The sequence below is a fragment of the Dendrobates tinctorius genome, unplaced genomic scaffold (genome assembly GCF_039654945.1).
Source record: "Dendrobates tinctorius isolate UK_male_01 unplaced genomic scaffold, ASM3965494v1 ptg000144l, whole genome shotgun sequence".
Lineage (NCBI taxonomy): Eukaryota > Metazoa > Chordata > Amphibia > Anura > Dendrobatidae > Dendrobates > Dendrobates tinctorius.
Window position 1 is genome coordinate 12401554 of NW_027361811.1, and position 25947 is coordinate 12427500.

The window sequence follows — 25947 nt, forward strand, 5'->3', positions numbered from 1 at the left end:
AGTTTATAACCCAATTGTGGATAGAATTATTCTGCTGTGGTATGTGGTAATTTGATATATTTTCTAGCTTATATATTGTTTATATTTTATACACTTAATCCTTTATTGATATCTGTGTGTGATATGGAGATATATTATATTATATTGCGATACATTTTATTAGACAGTCCGTATGAATGATCATATATATGTATATTGTGATTGTATAATTTTTTTGGTTTGCCATTGGCACTTGCTTTTACACTATTTTTATGATTGCCTGAATTGAACTCATTAAAGAATAAAAAATTTTTTTTTAAATATATATTCCAGTCCCATTGTCTTTATATTTTTGATTGTCCATACATAGTGGTTCGTTTCTATAAAAATTACACAGTGAAAAGATAACAGCAGAAGAAAAAAAATCCCCTTAAAAAACCCTTAAAACCAGCATTTTTCATACATGAACTATCAGGCATGTATAAATATGTTACATATTATTACATCAAACATGGAAGAGGAAAAAAATCTCCAGTGTGTAATCCAATAAAATCAATTCTTGCATTCAAGACATATTAAAATGTGTGTATCAAAAATACAAATGAACAAAGGAAAGGAAGGATGGGGTCCCCATAACAACCAACGCGTTTCAACCTCTTGTGGTCTTAGCCATGGTATGAAATGAGATCCCTTGTCCAAACCTTAAATCAGTACTTATGCTATTGATATTATTACATCATTTGTATATCACAACAAATAGAGTTGTGCTCAAAAGTTTACATACGCCAGCAGAATTTTTACTTTATTGGCCTATTTTCAGAGAATATGAATGATAACACCAACAATTTTTCTCCACTCATGGTTAGTGGTTGGGTGAAGCCATTTATTGTCAAACTACTGTGTTTTCTCTTTTTAAATCATAATGACAACCCAAAACATCCAAATGACCCTGATCAAAAGTTCACATACCCCATTTCTTAATACCGTGTATTGCCCTCTCTAACATCAATGACAGCTTGAAGTCATTTGTGGTAGTTGTGGATGAGGTTCTTTATTTTCTCAGATGGCAAATCTGCTCACTTTTCTTCGTAAAAAGCCTCCAGTTCCTGTAAATCCCTGGGCTGTCTAGAATGAACTGCATGCTTGAGATCTTCCCAGAGTGGCTTAATAATATTGAGGTCAGGAGACTGAGATGGCCACTCCAGAACCTTCACTTTGTTCTGCTGTAGCCAATGACATGTTGACCTGACCTTGTGTTTTGAATCGTTGTCATGTTGGAATGTCCAAGTATGTCCCATGCGCAGCTTCCTGTCTGATTGCAAATTTGCCTCCAGTATCTGCTGATAATGTGCTGCATTCATCTTTCCTTCAACTTTGGCCAAGTTTCCTGTGCCTTTGTAGCTCACACATCTCCAAAACATCAGCGATCCACCTCTGTGCTTTACAGTAGGAATGGTGTTCCTTTCATTTTAGGCCTTTTTGACCTCTTTCCAAATGTATCGTTTATGGTTATGGCCAAAAATTTCAACTTTGGTCTCATCACTCCAAATTACCTTGTTCCAGAAGTTTTGAGGCATGTCTGTGCTGTTTTGCATATTGTAGGCAAGATACTTTGTGGCATTTGCACAGTAATGGCTTTGTCCTGGCGACTCGACCATGCAGCCCATTTTTCTTCAAGTGCCTCTTTATTGTGCAACTTGAAACAGCCACACAGCTAGTTTTCAGAGAGTCCAGTATTTCAGCTGATGTTATTTGTGGGCTTTTCTTTGCATTCCGAACAATTTTCCTGCTAGTTGTGGATAAAATTTTCGTTAGTCTACCTGACCTTGGTTTTGTTTTTACAGAGCCCCTGATTTTCCATTTGTTAATCACAGTTTGAATGCAACTGACTGGCATTAATTATTAATTCCTTGGATATCTTTTTGTGTTCCTTTCCTGTTTTATACAGTTCAACTACCTTTTCCTGTAGATCCTTTGACAATTCTTTTGCTTTCCCCTTGACTCACAATCCAGAAACATCAGTGGCTGGATGAAAGATGCAAGAGTCTGCCTGGATCCCAGAAACTTACTCAACTTTTATGCACATGCACTGATTACAAGCAAGCAGGTCACAGGTGAGGATGTTACCTTTAGTATCCATTCAAACCCATTTGTGTCAACTTCTGTGCATGTTATCAGGCAAAAATCACTAGAGTATGTGAACTTATGATCAGGGCCATTTGGATGTTTTGGGTTGTCATTATGATTTAAATAGAGAAAACACAGTAGCTTGACAATAAATAGCTTCACCCAACCACTAACCATGAGTGGCGAAAAAGTTTTGGTGTTATCATTCATATTCTCTGAAAAAAGGCCAAGAAAGCAAAAATTCTGTAAACTTTTGAGCACAACTGTACAAGTCCATATTTAAATTATTACAAGGCAGTGAAGTTGGTAAAAGGAGCTTTAAGGTAATACTGCTAGATATCAATTGCCTGCAGCAGGACAGTGAGCACCTTACACTATATTGCAGCAAAAATATACCAGATAGATGTAGCTCAAAGATACAGACCATGTGCCATGATAGTAAGTAGAACCAAACTACCCAGCACCCCAACCTACATTTTGCATGTAGCTTTGTCAGGAGGATGCAGTGTAGCTGGCATCTGGTGACGTGGATAATGTTAGAGTCAGGATACCAGAGTAAATCCTAAGCTAGCAGCATTAAACCAAAAGGGAACCCAAAGACAATAGCTAAGGAAGAAGAACTGGAAAAGACCATATGCCACTTCTGAGAAGCAACCTGAACTTTCACCGGAAAGCACTCACCCCACCGTTACACAAGGGACCTAAATAAACAGCACTGGCCTGGATTGGAGCAGATTAAAATAGCCAGCCCAATGCTAAAGATAAAAATTAGGTGATGCATTCCTCCCAGTCATGTCCAAGGAGCCACTCCCTGCTCACCTGAATAGCAGGGTGCACATATTCCCCCCAGTGACTTACATAAGACAAGGCAGCATCCTGCACTGCCTGGCATGGGTGACACAGTGTCCCAGGTCTCAAGCGGGAAGCGCAGGGTCTCACGTTCCCACATAACTTACCACTTCCACACACTAGAAACTATCATGCGTAGTTGCACCATCCAAGTGCGAGAGAGATCTGCCCCCAGCACGGACAGACCTTCAGAGAATTATGGATACTGAAGGAGGATGATTGCGTCCACAGAAGGTATTCTTAACACTAATCACTTATTCCACACAAGGCATGGTGTAAAATATAAATAAAATAAATTATTGACTTGCTGTTGATTAGTTCATTCTCCATCTCAAATATCGCAGTAATGCTTGGCTCACATTTATCCTGCGCTCTGCACTGAGCGCTTACACTGGGGTTTCTGTGTAAATCTCTGAAACTCAGATGGAAACTCCAATGGCAGATTTCCTATAATGAGATACAAGGGGACACTTTGGACTCTGTCTGGCCTATGATCTGACCATAAATGTCTGTTTAGGCGTGTAAAAGCAAGGTCAACCACAGTTTTGTGCAATTCTTAAAAGCCAGATACTGCAGAACAGAAGTCACTAAAAGTCCAGAGTATTTCTTCTGCCTCATTTGTGTATGTATTCCTCTTAGGTTTCATCTGAATCACATATTTTGTAGATTTAGATTGAAACCCTGATGTAAGCACTCAGCATAGAGCACAGGATAAATGTGAACTGATCGAAAAAGTTCTGTACCTCAAATGCCACCAATAAAAGCTTCTACTCAATCCACAAAAAACAAGTCCCCACTCAGGTCCGTCATCTCTTAACAGAAATATAGGGGTGTTCGTGTTTTGGCTCCCACCAAAAGAAATCCAATGAAATCTATGCCCCAAAATCCAAATGACTCTGTTAATGTCCACATATTTAGCATTACTGTAGCGAAGAGAGCCTACTTAATTTATGGGGTGCTTGTCTCCAGAAGCACGAGCTGGGCACAATGTACGGGCATTACAATGTACGGGTGCTACAATGGCATATTTCCACTTTCACTCTGCAATATTCATTGCTGCTTATGTGTGTAACATACCCATGGAGTCAAAATAATCACTACACCCGTAAATGAATTCTCAAACCGGTGTAATTTCCAAAAGGGGGGAAAATTGAGGGAGGTTCCTGCTCTTCTGGCAATTAGGGGCTCTGCAAATGGAGTCTGCAAATTATTCTAAGAAAATGTGTGCTACAAAAGTCAAATAGCACTCCTTCCCTCCCAAGTCTCACATTGTGGCCAAACAGTACTGTACAGTCATATATGGGGTATTTCCATGTTCACGAGAAATTGTGCAACAAATTAGGAGGTCATTGTTACCTATTTCCCTTTTGTGAAAATGTAAAATCATGCTATAGAAGCAAATCAGCCTGCACAGAATGAGTGTCCCATAGTGGGACACAGTGTAAAAGTAAGAATTAAATAAAAAAAATTTTTTTTAAATAATTGTAAAAATATTTTAAAAAATAATAATAAAATCAATATTTATTCCAGCAATAAATAAATATTTGAATAAAAAAATCTAAACAATAAAAGTACACATATTTAGTATCGCCGCATCCGTAACAACCCAACCTATAAAACTGTCCCACTAGTTAACCCCTTTAGTGAAAACCATTAAAGGAAAAAAAAGCCAAAAAACAATGCTTTATCATCATATTGTACCTCTGAACAAAAAGTGGAACCCTCCTCCGATCAAAATAACAGATATAAATAAACGTGGTAGTGCTGGAGACGTCATCTTGTCCCGCAAGAAACAAGCCCACATAGAGCTCCATCACTGGAAAAATAAAAAAGTTATAGCTCTCAGAATAAAGCGATGCAAAAATAATTATTTTTTATATAAAATAGTTTTTATGGTATAAAAGCGCCAAAACATAAAAAAACGATATAAATGAGGTATCGCTGTAATCGTACTGACCCGAATAATAAAACTGCTTTATCAGTTTTACCACATGCGGAACGGTGTAAACACTCCCCCCCCAAAAGAAATTCATGAATTGCTGGTTTTTGTTCATTCTGTCTCCAAAAAATCAGAATAAAAAGCGATCAAAAAATGTCATGTGCCCGAAAATGGTACAAATAAAAAAGTCAACTCATCCCTCAAAAATCAAGACCTCACATGACTGTGGGCCAAAATATGGTAAAATTATAGGTCTCAAAATGTGGTGACTAGAGATAAGTGACTTTGCCTTTTTTCGGGTCGAGTCAAGTTTCATGAAACCCGACTTTCGCAAAAGTCGGGTGGAACGAAATCGGCCGATTATTGTGAAAAGTCGAAGGCCAACTGAAACATGAAACCCAATGCAAGTCAATGGGGAAGAAAAGTCGTCAGTGAGTGGAGGACAGGAAACACACCTACAGTGCCCATTTTAATGCCAAAACATCAATTCTTATTACTTAAGCTTGTCAACCTTAATTTACTTTATAATAATAGTTAGGCATTGAAAACTGGGGGTTATTTGGCTAAAGTTGTGGGGGGGGTAGGGCTGGCTCCAGATTTTCATGGGCCCAGGGCCGAAGAGTGTCAATGGGCTCCTTTAACACATGCCACAATTCATGATCCTCTGATACGGCAGAGAAATAGTGGTATAGTACAATGAAAAATGCTTCACTTCTTACATCACATGACTGATATCCATTTTAAATTCTCCAATAGCTCCAAAAACGGACAGTATATTACTCCATACAGTATTATGGCCACAGCATAGTGCGCTATACAGAGTAATGAGGCCCATATATTTCTCCATACAGAATCATTGGTCCCATATAATGTTCCATACAGTATATGATGAGCTCCACATAATGCTACAGTATATGTTGGTCCCCATGGATGAAGCTCCACTGTCGTATGAGCCCAACTAATGCTCCATATATAATGGGCCCCATTTCTAATGCTCCAGTGTATAATGGGCCCTGTAAATGCTGCTCCAGTGTCTGATGTCCACCTTTGGAATGCTCCAGTGTATGGTGGGTCCCATATATCATTCTCTACAGTATAGTGCTCCCCAAAAATTGCTCCTAATCTTTAAAACAATTAAATAAGTCTCCTCGCTAGGGAATCCCTGTACTAGTCTGGACTCCTCATTGTCCCCATCTTCCATCTCTCTGCACTTGCACTGTTTAGACAGAGGGCGTACAGATGTGATGTCATTGCGCTCTCTGACCAGAAAGTCACTCTCAGAAAATGTGGAAGACGTCACGGCGGTGGAGCAGGGAGAGGCAAGTATTTCAACTTTGCAAGTGCTGTGATCCTGAGCAAGCAGGGGGGCCCACTCGTTGGCGATGGCACTGGCACAGGGCCCCTCATAGTACGGCGGTGTGTCTGACGGCGGGTGGGCCCTGCCCCCTGCATTCCCACCGGCAGAGACACATTTGCGTACTATGAGGGGCCCTGTGCCAGTGCCGTCGCCCATGAGTATGCCCCCCCACCTGCTCAAGGAACCTGCACTTTCATCTGCACCTTCCTCTTTGTCACCGTGTAAGGTCGTATAGTATGCAGGAAGAGGAACCTGAGTTTCATCAGGGTCAGATTCTGGCTGTGTAGAGTGCGAGGGGAATGTAGTGGTCTGGGTCAATGTACCAGCAGAATCATCTAGCAGTGGCTGGACCTCAGTGCACTTGTGGCGCCCCCTGGAGTACGGTCGCCACAGTGGCACTACCTTCCTCCTAGGGAGTGTGATGTCATGCTTGGGAGCAACAAAGGATTTCTCTAGCAGTTAAACCAACACACAACACAGTTCCCACTCCAGGCCAGCAGGGAGACCTCTGAACCTGACTGCTGAGGAGCTGCTCTCTGTGGTCGGGTGGAGGGAAATTAGAGCAGTCTGTGAAGGGAAGGGGAAGTGTGTGGACGTGAGAAGGGGAGCTGGAGGATGAGCAGAGTTAAGGCTCACTCCTAGCTGGAGCGCATGGTCCGGATTCCGGTCTCCGAGTTTGTAGGGACACTGACGGTCCTGCAGCAGAAACTGGAGGAAGTAGCAGCTGTAAATGCTCTGTTCCCAACTAAGGCTCGGAGGCCCCAGCAGCGACTTGTGTGAGCCAGAAGGAAAAGGCTACGGCTGCCTGCCATACGAGAAAGTTTCAAAAGAGAGTCAACAGGGGGAACTTCAGTGAACTCAGTACTGCGAGTACCTCAGATAAGCGCTAGAACGGAGGCCACACTACCTATCTGCAGAGAGAATTCCTAATTCGCTTCCAGGCTGACCAACTCCTTCTCCATCTGTACTCTGGGTCCTGGACGGCACTTACCAAGTACAGGTAAAGGAACTGCACAACTGTGTCTGTCATCTTTCTCCTGCACCTGGCGCATGGCTCTGCTACATCCTGCACTGCACACCATCCACCAACTCTTTCATCTGCCCTGCGACTATGGCCCTACCTGTGCAGGGCTTCTACATCTTAGCTGCACCACAACATCTGTCCCAGAGAAGCAGCACTGCAGCGCTGGTCAATCTGATCAGAAACCACAGGTGGCATCACGTATCATTCACCTATAAACGTTATTCACCCCTTTGCATGGACGCCCAGGCCCACGGACCGGGTCACCACCACCGTGACGCATCCCTCTGAGACACCGGCCCGGTACCGATTAACCCCACTGCCCTGGTTGGCCACCCACACTCCATGTGAGATTCATCTTGGACTGGGGAATTCACGATTTGACTTGATAACCCAGGCATGGTATGTGAGAAAGAGCTACATGGACTAATGTGAAGTGTGGCCTGCTGCATCGCTCACTTTTGGTGGCGGTGAAGGACACAAGGAAAGGGGTTCTTCCTGACCAGGAGTCAGCACTTGACGACTCAGTGCTTGCATTTTTGGAAACTTCAGAAGAGGAGGGTATATTTGCTGGAGTCTGTTTCAGCAATGTAAGCCAAAACCAGTTCCTGATGCTCCGGCTTTAAAAGTGGTTAACCTACTCCCAGAAAATGTAGCCCTCCAGGCGTTCCGGAGCCAGACCATGACGCAGGCTCAACACCTCCTGCCTTAGGTGCTATTGTACTTTTGCCACTACCAGCAGATGCACCACCACCATCAGTACCAGCTGGCCCCCCCACGCCCACATGTGATGGTGTCTCCGCAGTGTTGGATGTTGATCTCCATGAGTTCATTCATCCTCATTTTTCACAGTCTTCCACTAGGCATTGCTCCTACTGGCCAGTTTCCTACTCCACACTGATAAGGGGCAATACCTCGAAACAGCTGTCTGTGGATGGATACCATGTTTTGGCATAGGTGGTTTCCTTCATTGGAGACTGCCCATCCCGTGGTTGTTCCTTTCCGGGGAAAGACCTGGCTAGTCATTGCTTGCGTTGAGAAACATGTAATGGTGTCTCCGCGGCTTGTGTTTTGCATATTTTACATATTTCCCATAAGGGATGGGGGCATTGCTCTAGAATCACTGCGTTGAGAAACATGTGAGGGTGTCTCCGCAGTGTTGGATGTTGATCTCCATGAGTTCATTCATCCTCATTTTTCACATGAAACTGTCTATTAACATTGAAAACCATTATTAATGTGAAAATAAAGTTACGCTTTTGGTGAACGAACCGTTCTCGAACGGAACCTCGAACAGCCGAATTTTAAGCAAAGTGTTCGAGTTCGACGAACGGCTCGAACACCGCCCAAAACAGCTAGAATTTGAACTTGGCGAACAGGTTGACTCGAACACTGCACATCTCTAATCAGGAGGCAGACTCAGACGGTCTCATGCCCAGTATGGATTCGACAAGATTGTAGAAAATTGAGAAAGGGTACAGTATTACCGGATAACAGGTATATATGTAGCATAGTTTACACATTAAAAATCTATGTCTATATATCAGGAGGCAGACTCAGACAGTCTCAGGCCCAGTATGGATTCGACAAGATTGTAGAAAGCTGAGAAAGGGTACAGTATCACTGGATAACAGGTATATATGTACGCCCCCTGAGGAACGAGCTGTATGCTCTGAAACGCGCGCCGGGGTTCAGGCCGATACTACTGTTTTCACTGCTCCCAGGTAATTACACCGCAATTATAATGATCTATTTGTTATTGAATCTATTGTGAGCATTTGCTCTGAAATGCCTTCTTATGTATTATGTCGGGGAGTCCTTGTCAGTTCAATAATGGGTATTAGCACTTGCTGTGTGTTGTTTTCTTTAGTATATTCATTAATTAATGTATCCATATTGACGTCTCTCTGACTCCCTATGAAGGGTATTCATTTGTTACTCTGCATATTGGGTTAATCTTCCTGGTGTTGTGTTTACAGTGTATCTGGCCTTTATTGCCACTGTGCACGTTCATTTTTGTACTCCCCCCATTCCATGTACTGTAGTGGCCTTTTTTTATATGTACTATTAATAAAATATTATTTTTTATGGATTTCTTGACTGCTTGTCCTTTTGGTTGTTTTCTATTTATCAGGAGGCAGACTCAGACGGTCTCAGGCCCAGTATGGATTCGACAAGATTGTAGAAAGTTTAAAAAGGGTACAGTATCACCGGATAACAGGTATATATGTAGCATAGTTTACACATTAAAAATCTATGTCTATATATCAGGAGGCAGACTCAGACGGTCTCAGGCCCAGTATGGATTCGACAAGATTGTAGAAAGTTAAGAAAGGGCACAGTATCACCGGATAACAGGTATATATGTAGCATAGTTTACACATTAAAAATCTATGTCTATATATCAGGAGGCAGGCTCAGACGGTCTCAGGCCCAGTATGGATTCGACAAGATTGTAGAAAGTTGAGAAAGGGTACAGTATCACTGGATACCAGGTATATATAGCATAGTTTAAACATTAAAAATCTCTGTGTATATTTCCGGAGTCCGACAAAGACACTCACAGCCTCAGTATGGATTAGACAAGAATCTAAAAAGTAGAAAAAGGGTAATGTATTCGAAGCGTACACCGGTATACACTGTTGGGGTATTTTTCAATCTTCATATATATTTCAGTCTCAGTAAGACAGTCCAGACTCTCCGCAAGAGGAAACGAGATGGATACAAGTACAGACGGAAAGTTGAGTGATAGCAGAAATTTTGGAATTACTAATCACGGGAAAAACTCCTGGGATAATTCTCAGAGGCGATGCTGAGCCTCAATTACTTTGTCTGTGGAGACAGCGAAAACAGTTCTTGTGAAGAAAGGTTTGCTGTATCGCAGTACCGTGGATCCCATCACCGTTACTCATCTCCATCAAATTGTGATCACAGGGAGAGATGTAGACATTGTCCTCACTGCCTATCATGATCTGTCAGGTAACTTTGGAGTGCAAAAGACAGAAGCCACAGGCCGTAGGCGATTCTATTGGATTGGCATGAGAGGGACACATTTAAAAATGTGGGCAGGAATGTCACACGTCTGTGAGTAGGAAAACCTTGAAAGCTGATGATAAACCACCACTGCATCTCATTGTGAGTCGACGTCCATAACAAATGGAAGCCATTGATCATCTGAAGATAGAGCCCAGCATGACAGGGCATAGCTACGTCTTAACCATCATCTAGCAGTTCACCAAATTTGTATTGGCAGTCCCAATGAAGGATTTAACAGCCCAGACTTCACAGCGGTGGAGCAGGGAGAGGTAAGTATTGCAAGTGCTGGGGCCCTGAGCAAGCAGGGGGGCCCCACTCGTGGGTGGCAGTACTGCACAGGGCCCCTCATAGTACGCCGGTGTGTCTGACAGCTGGTGTGCATGCCCACCGTCAGAGACACTTGAGTTGTGAGTTCATTTTCTGGTCTACCAGTTGTGAGTTCTCCTTCCAGGCTCCCTCTGGTGGTAACAGGAGGTAGTGAGGCTGATTTAATCAGTAGAGATCTGCCACCTGATAATGAGGATGATGATTGGACCTTAGGAATCTCAGATTGGATTTAAGACAGCCGACGCCTGACTCTGGTGCTGGTGATTCCTTCTGCTTGTCACGTCTTGGTTCTCAGCTCTGTTCCAGTCAGCTCAAGCTAAGTTTTTCTGCTAATGTTCACACTTGGTTTTGTTATTCTATTCAGTTTTTTGTGTGGTCAGCCAGCCTCGGCTGGGGCTGTGCTGAATTTCCACTCTTATTTATCTGTATTTGTCAATTTGCTTTTTGTCCCTTATTAGATTGGCCTCTTTTTGCTCTTTGCTGATATAGTGGGAGAAGTCTAGTGACTTCAGGGTTAATTTTGTTATCAGAAGTGTTGGACATTATTTTGTAGGGTTTTGGGCAGATTGCAGACAGTGTCTTTCCTTTCCTCTCCTTTCTAGTTAGTTTGGGCCCCATCATTTGCTCAGCCTATTTTCCTGCCTGTGCTTGTGTTTTCATCTTGTTTCACCATCAATAAATGTGTGGGGGCTGTCTATTCCTTTGGGGTCTGCTCTGGGGCAGATAGTTTTCCCCTTTTCTTGCTTTAGGCTTATTTAGTCGTCCGGCCGTGACGAGGCATCTAGGTTCATCGTAGGTACGCTCCACGGCTGCTGCTAGTTGTGTGGTTAGGATCAGGGATCTGCAATCTGCATAGTTACCAACCTCTCTGGTTTTTCTGGGCTCAGCTTGTTTAGGTTTTTTCCTCCTCGGTGACCCATTCATAACACACTTGATTGTACTATGAGGGACCCTGTGCCAGTGCTCTCGCCCAAGAGTGGGCCCACCCACCTGTCCAGGGCAACGGCACTCCCACGGGTGCATGCGCCAGGTGGTGACCCCGGCCCTGGAGGGGAGGCAGCCAAGTTAGGGAGGTTGAAAAAATGGCATATGTTGATGTGGACATTCAGCAGCTCCAAATGGAGGAACTGGAGAAGTCCGAGGAAGAGGAGGACAAAAGCGAGCCATTTTTCTGGCAACCTACGTGTCAGCAGGGGAAGGTGGCACAAAATCCTTTGAAACCCATGCATGGTTCATTTTAATGAAGGTTAGATCATCAACATTTTGGGTCAACAGATGGGTCCTTTTTTCTGTCAGGATTGATCCAGCAGCACTGAAGACTTTCGGATAGCACACTAGGAGGAGGGCAAGCAAGCTCCTGTAAGGCATATTGTGCCAATTCAGGCCAGGTGTCCAGGTTACAGGCCCAATAGTCAAAGGGGAATGACCTGTGAGGGAGAACATCGATATGGGAGGAGAAGTAGTTTGTAACCATCATTGACAACTGCTGTCTCCTGTCACTTTCAATCGATGCAGTATTACCAGTCTTGTGAGCGGTACTGGAAAAATCAGTCCACAACATGGTCATGAAACCGCTGTGTCCAACGCCACTTCGGCTGTGTGCACCACGAACACCTTTTCCATGTTGCCCCCTACGGCTCGTGGGAGAACCATCACCACCGCTGTGTGCTGGGAATGCCTTAAACAAACGGTTTACCAGAGTTGCTTGTTTATTAGCCAATATTAGCTCTAGGTTCTCCTGTGGCATGATGTTTTGGAATTTGCCTTTATAGCATGGATCCAGGATGCTGGCCATCCAGTAGTAGCCTTTTCTGGGCAGCTGCGGGCTGCTATTTTAAATAAGAGGGACCCCACGTTGTTTTTTTAAAAGAATTTTTATTTAAATAATTAAAAAAACAGCGTGGAGACCCCTCTATGCTTTATAACCAGCCTTGCAGAAGCTGACAGCTGAGGGTTGCAGCCCTCAGCTGTGAGTTTTGCCTGTCTGGTTATAGAAAATAGAGGGTAACCCATGCTGTTTTTTTAAAATTATTTATTTACAGCACAAGAGCCAGGTGAAGAAAACTCACGTTAGCCGCTCCTGCTCTCACTGTTATTAGCGACAGCAGGTGTCTGCTGATGTCAGTAATAGTCCCATCAGCCGCAGCCTTGTGTCATTGTTCTCCCTTGACATCCCATTGTGTCATCCGTGTGCACGTGTGATGGACGTTTTGTGGCCCGTGCTGCCGGTAAAAAACAGACATGTCTACGTGTGGGTCACACAGACACATGGTCTGTGGAAACACATGGACATGTGCACAGCAACTTAGATTTCAATGTGTTTATGTGTGTCAGTGTCTCCGGTACATGTGAAAACTGTCAGACGTGTGAAAGAGCCCTAATATGAAGAACCATGTGTCATAAAAAAAACAGTCTCAGAATCACTGGGATATATACAATTACCACATAAAGTGACACATTTCAGATTTTAAGGCCTCGAGCACACCATCACTATTTGGTCAGTATTTTGCCTCCGTATTTGTAAGCCAAAATCAGGAGTGCATCAATCTGAGGAAAAGTATAATAGAACTACGTCACCACTTCTGAATTTTTCACCCACTCCTGGTTTTGGCTTACAAATACTGATGTGAAATACTGACCAAATACTCAATGTGTAAACGTGACCTACTAATGAGGCTTGGTCATTAACGTACAAAGTGTCTCAGTCCTTATGGGGTTAATGCAGTGATATCAGGCCAATTCATGTGTGCCCATCTACCCAGTGGCGGATTATAATGAGGTCAATTTGGGCAGTTGCCCCGGGCCCAGTGGGGTTAAGGAGCCCACAGCCCAGGCCAGTAAATTGCCCCATTATAATCCGCCACCGCGCAGGGCCGGATTATAGGCAGGGCAGGCGGGGCTTCAGCCCCGGGGCCCCCACCACAAGAGCTTCTAAGGGGGCCCCCACCACATTCCTGCTGGCTGCTGCAATGGCACTCCATCTTCTCCCCGCCTAAAAGTGAGTGACCGTGGGGGCGGCATTATGTGCTCTGCTACCAGCAGCATCTACAAGTAGCGTGAACGCTGATGCTGCTGGTAGCGTGCAAAGGCTTGTGATGAGATCACAGGAGGTAAGGTGTCAGGGCCTGCGATCATGTGACCCCTGTCTCCTCCCCTCCTGTGACCTCATCACAGGTCCTGTGCACACAGCACTGAGCACTGAGAGCAGCCATGTATGTGGAGTGCGGCTCTGCGGGTGGAGGTCGGTGCTGGAGGCTCCATTATTCTCTATGTGGAGTGTGGCTCTGCGGGTGGAGGTCGGTGCTGGAGGCTCCATTATTCTCTATGTGGAGTGTGGCTCTGCGGGTGGTGGTAGGTGCTGGAGGCCCCATTATTCTCTATGTGGAGTGCGGCTCTGCGGGTGGAGGTCGGTGCTGGAGGCTCCATTATTCTCTATGTGGAGTGCGGCTCTGCGGGTGGAGGTCGGTGCTGGAGGCTCCATTATTCTCTATGTGGAGTGCGGCTCTGCGGGTGGAGGTAGGTGCTGGAGGCTCCATTATTCTCTATGTGGAGTGGGGCTCTGCGGGTGGAGGTCGGATCTGGAGGCTACATTATTCTCTATGTGGAGTGCTGCTCTGCGGGTGGAGGTCGGTGCTGGAGGCTCCATTATTCTCTATGTGGAGTGGGGCTCTGCGGGTGGAGGTCGGATCTGGAGGCTCCATTATTCTCTATGTGGAGGTCGGTGCTGGAGGCCCCATTATTCTCTATGTGGAGTGTGGCTCTGCGGGTGGAGGTCGGTGCTGGAGGCCGGCTCTGCGGGTGGAGGTCGGTGCTGGAGGCTCCATTATTCTCTATGTGGAGTGTGGCTCTGCGGGTGGAGGTAGGTGCTGGAGGCTCCATTATTCTCTATGTGGAGTGGGGCTCTGCGGGTGGAGGTCGGATCTGGAGGCTACATTATTCTCTATGTGGAGTGCTGCTCTGCGGGTGGAGGTCGGTGCTGGAGGCTCCATTATTCTCTATGTGGAGTGGGGCTCTGCGGGTGGAGGTCGGATCTGGAGGCTCCATTATTCTCTATGTGGAGGTCGGTGCTGGAGGCCCCATTATTCTCTATGTGGAGTGTGGCTCTGCGGGTGGAGGTCGGTGCTGGAGGCCGGCTCTGCGGGTGGAGGTCGGTGCTGGAGGCTCCATTATTCTCTATGTGGAGTGTGGCTCTGCGGGTGGAGGTAGGTGCTGGAGGCTCCATTATTCTCTATGTGGAGTGTGGCTCTGCGGGTGGAGGTAGGTGCTGGAGGCTCCATTATTCTCTATGTGGAGTGCGGCTCTGCGGGTGGAGGTCGGTGCTGGAGGCTCCATTATTCTCTATGTGGAGTGCGGGTGGAGGTCGGTGCTGGAGGCCCCATTATTCTCTATGTGGAGTGTGGCTCTGTGGGTGGAGGTCGGTGCTGGAGGCTCCATTATTCTTTATGTGGAGTGGGGCTCTGCGGGTGGAGGTCGGTGCTGGAGGCTCCATTATTCTCTATGTGGAGTGCGGCTCTGCGGGTGGAGGTCGGTGCTGGAGGCTCCATTATTCTCTATGTGGAGTGTGGCTCTGCGGGTGGTGGTAGGTGCTGGAGGCCCCATTATTCTCTATGTGGAGTGCGGCTCTGCGGGTGGAGGTCGGTGCTGGAGGCTCCATTATTCTCTGTGTGGAGTGGGGCTCTGCGGGTGGAGGTCGGATCTGGAGGCTCCATTATTCTCTATGTGGAGTGCGGCTCTGCGGGTGGAGGTCGGTGCTGGAGGCTCCATTATTCTCTATGTGGAGTGCGGCTCTGCGGGTGGAGGTCGGTGCTGGAGGCTCCATTATTCTCTATGTGGAGTGCGGCTCTGCGGGTGGAGGTAGGCACTGGAGGCTCCATTATTCTCTATGTGGAGTGGTGCTCTGCGGGTGGAGGTCGGATCTGGAGGCTACATTATTCTCTATGTGGAGTGGGGCTCTGCGGGTGGAGGTCGGATCTGGAGGCTCCATTATTCTCTATGTGGAGTGCGGCTCTGCGGGTGGAGGTCAGTGCTGGAGGCTCCATTATTCTCTATGTGGAGTGGGGCTCTGCGGGTGGAGGTCGGTGCTGGAGGCTCCATTATTCTCTATGTGGAGTGCGGCTCTGCGGGTGGAGGTCGGTGCTGGAGGCTCCATTATTCTCTGTGTGGAGTGGGGCTCTGCGGGTGGAGGTCGGATCTGGAGGCTCCATTATTCTCTATGTGGAGTGGTGCTCTGCGGGTGGAGGTCGGTGCTGGAGGCTCCATTATTCTCTATGTGGAGTGGGGCTCTGCAGGTGGAGGTCGGTGCTGGAGGCTCCATTATTCTCTATGTGGAGTGCGGCTCTGCGGGTGGAGGTCGGTGCTGGAGGCCCCATTATTCTCTATGTAGAGTGTGGCTCTACGATTCGTGACCCCCGTCACGTGACGAGGGGGGCCCACAGAGTCTGAACTGCCCCGGGCCCTGGCTACCCTTAATCCACCCCTGCATCTACCACATTTCTTTGATGGGACCCTAAACCTAATATTTTCTAAACATACTGTATTTTTCGGACTGTAAGACGCACCAGACCATAAGAAGCACCCCAATTTTCAGTAGGAAAATAGGGGAAAAAAAAATAATGTGTCAAATGGGGGTCCGTCTTACAGCCCGAATTCAGCTTACCTGGGAAGGGATCTGGCACAGGTGGAGAAGTAGTCACAGGGGTCATTCAGTGGTCCAGGCTTGTGCGGTGGCGACTCTGTGCTGGGGCAGGTTGGCTGTCCTGGGGCAGCAGTGCTGGGGCAGGGGCAGCAGTGCTGGGGCAGGGGCAGCAGTGCTGGGGCAGGGGCAGCTATGCTGAGGCAGGGGCAGCTGTGCTGGGGCAGGGGCAGCTGTGCTGGGGCAGGGGCAGCTGTGCTGGGGCAGGGGCAGCAGTGCTGGGGCAGGGGCAGCTGTGCTGGGGCAGGGGCAGCAGTGCTGGGGCAGGGGCAGCTGTGCTGAGGCAGGGGCAGCAGTGCTGGGGCTGGGGCAGGTGGGCTCTGAGGTGGTGGCAGCGGGCGGCGCTCTGCGGTGCGGTGGTGGCAGCGGACCGTGATCCGGTGCAGGGGCGGCTGCTCCGCCGGCATTTCTTCGCAGCCCGGAGGCCTCCGCACTTCCCTTGCTGGCTGCCGCCATGTTGCGGTGGCCCCTGCACCGGAGCACAGCCCACTGCCACCACCGCACCGCAGAGCGCCACCCGCTGCCACCAGCCACCAGGTTAGTACCGTGTATTGCGACCATAAGACGCACCCCCCACTTTCCCCCAAAATTTTTTGGGAAAAAAGTGCGTCTTATGGTCGGAAAAATACGGTACTTCTCCTGGGCTATAAGCCTACAAATGTAATGGGCAGGTAGGATCCAGCATTAATTAAAAACAGCCTTAGACCCCTTCACATGTCAGTGTTTCTGGTATGTGTGGTGTTATTTTTCACATGTGCCAGAAACACTTATGGGTCGCCAGGGGTGTAACTAGAACTGATTGGCCTCGTAGCAAACTTTTAAACGGGGCCCCCTCAAAGATGCACCCCCTCAAAGACACACCCCCTTCAAGACATTCCCAGAGGTCCATGCGGCATGCAGCTCTGCAGAGAGCTAATAGACAGCGAGGGCTCAGGGAAGGGGCGGGACTGAACTAGTCTGAAGCAATACACTCTGTGACTAGCTGCAGGCAGGAAGGCGGGCCCAATATGTGCTTCGCTCTGCACAGCAGGCACAGAAATGCAGCGTAGGCTGCGAAATCATAGTGTACATTTTTTTCCTCCGGGGCCCCGGATCCCCTACACTACACGCACCGGGCAGGCGGGCCCCCAAGACAGCGTTGGCCACCCACAGCACCCGCTGCAGCGCCGCAATAATGTACTTAATTAAATTGCACTACCGGGTAGCGCAGGGGCAGACACTGACAGCTTTGGGCCCCTGTGCAAGAAATGTGTCTGGGCCCCCCTCCTTTTAAGGCGTCAAAGCTATATATATATATATATATATTGATATTATATAGCCACACACACATACATGTATATATATTACATAGTCTCCTTTATTATGTATATTGCTGTCCCTTACACAGTGCCCTCTCTTATGTACAGTACCGTCCCTTACATATTGAATTATATAGAGCCCTGTTTTTTATTACATACCGTCCTATCTTGTTAGCTGTATAATGCAATGATGGCTGATGGAGCATGGGAAAGCTTCCTTTCTAATGGAGGAGCTGATGGACTGGTAGTTTGGTCACCAGCTGCTCCATCAGCAGTCATTTTATATCTAACAAGAGAGGGGACTATGTAATAAAGGAGGGCACTGTAAATAACAAAATTAGCAAGAATACACTATGTAAGAGACAGCACTATACATAACAGCAGAGGAAGCTATATAATAAGGGACGGCACCATATATAACTAGAGAAGATGGTACGTAATAAGGGACGTGTTATACATAATAAAAGAGGAAACTATGTAACTAAGGGTGGTGTTATACAGAATTAGTGAGTCCACTATATACTAAGGGACTGTGTTAGACATAGTGAGTACACTATATACTAAGGGACTGTGTTAGACATAATAAGCAATAATGTCTTCCTCCACCTCCCCCTTTTCCTAAGGCCATTATAAGTCCCCCTTCCTAACATCCCAATCCCCCACACCCCTCATTGTCCTCCTCCCCTAGCATCCCATTATTGTCATCTCCTCCACCCCATCATTGCCCTCTTCACCACCTCCATCATTTTCTTCTCCCCCACCACTATCTTTGCTTTCTCCCCCACCGCTCCCATCATTGCTCATTCACCACCTCCATCATTTCCTCCTCCTCCACCACCCCCATTATTGCCCTTTCCACCACCACCAGTGCATTCTCCCCCACCACCCCACCATCATTTCTTTTTCCCCCACCACCCCATCATTGCCTTCTCTCCATCACCCCCATCATTGCCTTCTCTCCATCACCCCCATCATTGCCTTCTCTCCATCACCCCCATCATTGCCTTCTCCCCATCACTCCCATCATTGCCTTCTCCATCATCCCATCACTGCCTTCTCCCCATCACTCCCATCATTGCCTTCTCCCCATCACTCCCATCATTGCCTGCTCCATCACCCCATCACTCCCATCATTACCTTCCCCCATCACTCCCATCATTGCCTTCTCCATCACGCCATCACTGCCTTCTCCCCATCGCTCAATTCATTGCCTACTCCCATCATTGCCTGCTCCATCACCCCATCACTCCTATCATTGCCTTCTCCCCATCACCCCCATCATTGCCTGCTCCATCACCCCATCACTCCCATCATTGCCTTCTCCCCATCATTGCCTGCTCCATCACCCCTATCATTGCCTTCTTCCCATCACTCCCTTCTCTCCATCACTCCCTTCTCTCCATCACTCCCATCATTGCCTTCTCCCCATCAATGCCTTCTTTCCATCACCCTCCATGGCCTTCTCCCATTACCCCTCATGGCCTTCTCCCATCACCCCGGGCATCATGGCCTTCCCTCCTCATCACAGTCTTCTCATGTCCGCATCTCCTCCAGGGCCAGGCTAACCTACACACACAGACACACACACACACACACACAGACATACAGACATACACACAGACATACACACACACAGACAGACAGACATACACATATGCATACAAAGACATACATACACGCACATACACACAGACACACACACATACATGCACACACACGTACACACATACATACACACAGACATACATACACACATACATACACACAGACACACACATATATACACACACATACATACACACATACATACACACACAGACATTCACACATACATACAGACACACATACATATAGACACACACACATACATACACACATACACACACAGACATACACACACATATACATACATACACACATACATACACACACAGACATACACACATACATACACACACAGACATACACACATACATACACACACAGACATACACATACAGACATACACACAGACATACACACACACACAGACACACACACATACATACACACATACACACAAACACAGACATACACACAGACATACACACATACACACACAGACATACACTCATACATACATACACACAGACACAGACATACACGCATACATACACATACAGACATACACATACAGATACATACACACAGACATACACACATACACACATACACACAGACACATACATACATACATACAGACACACATACATACATACACACACAGACATACACACACATACAAACACACAGACATACACACAGACATACACACATACACACAGACATGCACACAGACATACACACATACATACACACATACACACAGACATACGCACAGACACACACATACATCATACACACATACATACACACATACACACACACAAGTGACTGACTGACCTGCGGCTGCAGCCACCGGCCGGCCGGCGCCACAGGCACAGTGAGTGAGACAGTCTGTCTCCTCCTCTCCTCCCCCACAGCAGCAGCGCAGCACAGCGTGACTGATGCTGATATCATCTCACCTCAGGGCTGGCTCCTCTCCTCCTTGCGCCTGGCGCTTCACATGGCTAATTTGAATAGCTAATTTGCACCCATGTAACAGGGATTAAGTGATGGAATTTAGTTTGAGTGATTGATTCGTGACGCCACCTGTGGTGTTCGGCAATGTAGATGTTAAGCTGACACTGCGGACAGATCCCCTGGGACAGATGGTGTGGTGCAGCTATGATGTTGTGGCCCTCCACAGGTAGGGCAGTAATCCCAGGGCAGGGAGGATAGGTGTTGAGGAAGAGGGTGCAGTGCCTGGCACAGGAATGAAGCAGAACTGACGGGGTTGCAGGAAGAAGGCAAGGACACAACAGGGTGCAGTTTCTTTACCTTTACTTTGCTTGGCAAATGCAGTCCATGGCCCAGATTACAGATGGCACAGGAGCTGGCTAGCCTGGAAGCAACTTAGGAATCTCTCTATGCAGATGGGTTGTGTAGTCTCCTTCCTAGCGCTTATTTTTAGGTACTTGCAGTACTGTGTTACACTGAAGTTCCACTTGCTTATTCTCTTTAGAACTCCCTCGTATGGCAGACAGCTGTAGCCTTCCTCTTCTGGCTCACACGTCGCTGTTGTGCCTCCGAGTCTTATGTGGGAATAGAGCATTTACAGCTTCCTATTCCTCCGGTTTCTGATGCAGGACCATCAGTGCCCGTACAGCCTTGGAGACCGGGCTCCAGATCATGCGCTATAGCTGGGAAAGAGCCTGAACTCTCTGCTCAATCTCCCAACTCTTCTCCTCCACGTCCACACACGTTGCCCTCCTCACACAAACTCCTCTCTCTTCCTCCAGGCCCCCAGAGAGTAGCTCCTCCCCCAGGTTTTGGTTCAGAGCTCCCTCTGCTGACCTGGAATGGAAAACTGTGTTGTGTGTTGTATTTAGCTGCCAGATAGATCCTTTATTGCTTCCAAGCATGACATCACACTCCCTAGGAGGAAGGCAATGCCATTGTGGCGACCATACTCCTTGGGGCACCACACTTACACATGCACACCCATTATAATCTACTAGCTGCTGGCCCGATTCTAAAGCATTGGGTACTCTAGAATATGGCCAGCGGCAGATTAAAATAAAAAATGATATTCTTACCATCCGACGGCCCCCGGAATCTGTCCCTCCTCTCCACGCTGCCGGCATCTTCCGTTCCTAGTACTGCTTTACTCCAAAGACCGCTGCTGATGCCCTCTCACGAGAGCGTGACGTCATCAGCGGTATTTCGCGAAAAGCAGTACTGGGAACGGAAAATCCTGGCAGCGTGGAGAGGAGGGACAGATTCCGAGGGCCGTTGGAAGGTGAGTAGATCACTATTTTTTATCTTAATTATATTTTTTACACGTTTATGGTACCGAGGGTCCAAAGGAGTCTCTTCTCCTCCGGACCCTGGGTACTGGCTAGCGCCGGGCATCTCCGGCTGTGTAGCCGCTGATGCCCATGCGCCCAGAGATGACCCGTGGCAACCGTCGGGAGATCAGCGGCTAGCGCCGCTGATCTCCCAATGGCACGGTACCGGTGGCGTGCATCCTGCTAATTGCGGACTGCGCCTGTTGCTGATTGGTCGCGGCTGCCAGGCCGCAACCAATCAGCGCAGCGGGATTTCGGTTAGGCCTCTTTCACACTTCAGTTTTTTACAATCAGTCACAATCCGCCAGGTTTTGAAAAAAACGGATCCTCAATTTTCTTTCAAAACGGAGCTTGCAACGTCTTTTTCTCTGGCGGATCCTCCAGACACTCATTTAACCCGAAATTCTTTCTGGGTGCCGGACAAAAAAAAAAAACTCTCTCTCTCTCTCTCTCTCTCTCTCTCTCTCTCTCTCCCAGCGATTCCTTTAAATTTCCTCTTTTTCAGGATCCGTCTGAAAACGGATCCTGTGGCATCCGTTCACATCAGTTGAGATGTCTGACTTTTTGGCGGATTTGAACTGATGCAAAAAACTGAAGTGTGAAAGAGGCCGACAGACATGATAAGGCTTTTATATATATAGATAAGGCTACACACATGTCCACGTGTGCACAAGGACCATGTGTCTGTGTGAATCTACACATAGACATGTCCGTTTTTTTCCCCTGGCAGCATGGATGTCAATATGTCCAGCACACATGCACATGGATGACATAGAGATAGATAGATTGATATGGGGTAGATAGATTGCTAGATAGTTATCCGTGAAAAATATAATTAATGCCTTGTATGTGTAGCTTACAGTACATGTACAGTGGGTACGTAAAGTATTCAGACCCCTTTAAATGTTTCACTCTTTGTATCATTGCAGCCATTTGGTAAATTCATTTTTTTCTCATTAATGTACACTCTGCACCTCATCTTGACGGATAAAAACAGAAATGTAGAAATGTTTGCAAATTTATTAAAAAAGAAAAACTGAAATATCACATGGTCATAAGTGTTCAGAACCTTTGCTCAAACACTCATATTTAAGTCACATGCTGCCCATTTCCCTGTGATCCTCCTTGAGATGTTTCTACTCCTTCATTGGAGTCCAGCTGTGTTTAATTAAACTGAAACTACTTGATTTGTACAGGGACACACCTGTCTATATTGGACCTCACAGCTCACAGTGCATGTCAGACCAAATGAGAATCATGAAGTCAAAGGAACTGGTCAAGGAGCTCAGAGACAGAATTGTGGCAAGGCACAGATCTGGCAAAGGTTACAAAACAATTTTTGCAGTAGTCAAGGTTCCTAAGAGTTGGACCTCACAGCTCACAGTGCATGTCAGACAAATGAGAATCATGAGGTCAAAGAAACTGGCCAAGCAGGGCCGGACTGGGACTAAAATTCAGCCCTGGCATTTGAAGTTACACAGGCCCACTAGTCACATGGTGACTATATAATATCTTTGTACAGTTGTAGTTTACAAGAAGTGAGAGGAGATTAACACGACTATATAACATGTAGTCACAGCTGTGCCCAGTATTTCAGCTCAGTCCTATTTATTGCTTTTAGGTACAGTACTCCTCCCAAATCTCTGTCCCCTTTTGTATGCATGATTACAGAATTCCTGGCAGAACTGCTCTCTATTGGGCAACCAGACCCCCTGGTCATAGCCGCCCCTATCATATCTCCCAACTTTTGAAGAAGGGAAAGATGGACAAAGACTGCGGCGCGCGCAGCGCGGCGCTGCAAATTTTGGCCACGCCCAACCACACCCATTTCACAACTAGTCACACCCATGTCCACACCTAATGGCACCCATTTAGCACTGCTGATCACACTGACTGGTACTGAGGGCACAGTGGCTGGCATTATGGGCACACTGACTGGCACTAAGGAAGAGAGAAAACAGAGAGAGAGAGAAAAAAGAAAACAGAGAGAGCGTGAAAGAAAGGGGAAAGAAAGAAAGAACAGTGAGAGACAAAGAAAGAACAGTGAGAGACAGAGAAAGAACAGAGAGAAAGAAAGAGGGGAAAGAAAGAAAGAACAGAGAGAGACAGAGAAAGAACAGAGAGAGACAGAGAAAGAACAGAGAGAGAAAGAAAGAAGAAAAGAAAGAACAGAGAGAAAGAGAGGAAAGAAAAAGAAAGAAAGAGGGGAAGAAAGAACAGAGAGAGAAAAAAGAAAGATTAGAGAGAGAAAGAAAGAACAGAGAGAGAATGAAAGAACAGAGAAAGAAAAAGAGAGAAAGAAATAAAGAAAGATTCTACAAAGATACTATAGCAGCCCGGCTCCCATTGTAGTGCCCACCTGAGCCTCCCGATGCAGGACCTATCATGATCCGCTCACATGGCCGGCATCCCCGATTCCAAGGCGATCCTGCTGTCTGCGCTGTCGGAGGAGGACATGGTGATGGATCTGAAGCATTCCTGGTTCCGTCACAATCTCCTCAAGAAATTATCTCATTTCCGGTCAGCTTCCAGCACATCACTTCAGGTGGAACGTCATGTGTGTGTTTTAAAATGCTCCTCGGGGCTCCGCCGTGTACTCCTGTGTCCGTGGGAAAAGCCCGCTTTGTATGCTTTGTACACACTTGGCTTCGCTCCGTACATCCCGTACACATATGGCTCCATTCCATACACACACGGTTCCACTCCGTCCACCTTGTACACGCGTGGCTCCTCTCCGTACACCTCGTACACGCGCGGCTCCGCTCTGTCCACCTCGTACACACGGCTCCTCTCCGTACACCTCGTACACACGCGGCTCCTCTCCGTACACCTCGTACACACGCGGCTCCTCTCCGTACACCTCGTACACACACGGCTCCGCTCCGTACACCTCGTACACACGGCTCCGCTCCGTACACCTCGTACACACGGCTCTGCTCCGTGCACCTCGTACACACACGGCTCCGCTCCGTACACCTCGTACACACAGCTCCGCTCCGTACACCTCGTACACACGGCTCCGCTCCGTACACCTCGTACACACGGCTCCGCTCCGTACACCTCGTACACACGGCTCCGCTCCGTACACCTCGTACACACGGCTCCGCTCCGTACACCTCGTACACACGGCTCCGCTCCGTACACCTCGTACACACGGCTCCGCTCCGTACACCTCGTACACACGGCTCCGCTCCGTACACCTCGTACACGCGCGGCTCCGCTCCGTACACCTCGTACACGCACGGCTCCGCTCAGTACACCTCGTACACGCGCGGCTCCGCTCCGTACACCTCGTACACGCGCGGCTCCTCTCCGTACACCTCGTACACGCGCGGCTCCTCTCCGTACACCTCGTACACGCGCGGCTCCTCTCCGTACACCTCGTACACGCGCGGCTCCTCTCCGTACACCTCGTACACGCGCGGCTCCTCTCCGTACACCTCGTACACGCGCGGCTCCTCTCCGTACACCTCGTACACGCGCGGCTCCTCTCCGTACACCTCGTACACACGGCTCCGCTCCGTACACCTCATACACACATGGCTCCTCTCCGTACACCTCGTACACACGGCTCCGCTCCGTACACCTCGTACATGCGCGGCTCCGCTCCGTACACCTCATACACGCGCGGCTCCTCTCCGTACACCTCGTACACGCGCGGCTCCTCTCCATACACCTCGTACACGCGCGGCTCCTCTCCGTACACCTCGTACACACTGCTCCGCTCCGTACACGCGTGGCTCTGCTCCGTACACCTCATACACACGGCTCCGCTCCGTACACCTCGTACACACACGGCTCCTCTCCGTACACCTCGTACACGCGCGGCTCCTCTCCGTACACCTCGTACACGCGCGGCTCCTCTCCGTACACCTCGTACACGCGCGGCTCCTCTCCGTACACCTCGTACACACGGCTCCGCTCCGTACACCTCATACACACATGGCTCCTCTCCGTACACCTCGTACACACGGCTCCGCTCCGTACACCTCGTACATGCGCGGCTCCGCTCCGTACACCTCATACACGCGCGGCTCCTCTCCGTACACCTCGTACACGCGCGGCTCCTCTCCATACACCTCGTACACGCGCGGCTCCTCTCCGTACACCTCGTACACACTGCTCCGCTCCGTACACGCGTGGCTCTGCTCCGTACACCTCATACACACGGCTCCGCTCCGTACACCTCGTACACACACGGCTCCTCTCCGTACACCTCGTACACACGGCTCCGCTCCGTACACCTCTTACACACGGCTCTGCTCCGTACATCTCATACACACACAGCTCTGCTACATCCACACTGTAAATCCTGACCCCACACATACTTACCTCAACCAGCACCATGACAACAGCAAAGCAGAGTCTTGCAGACGGTAGAGGCAAGGCTGAG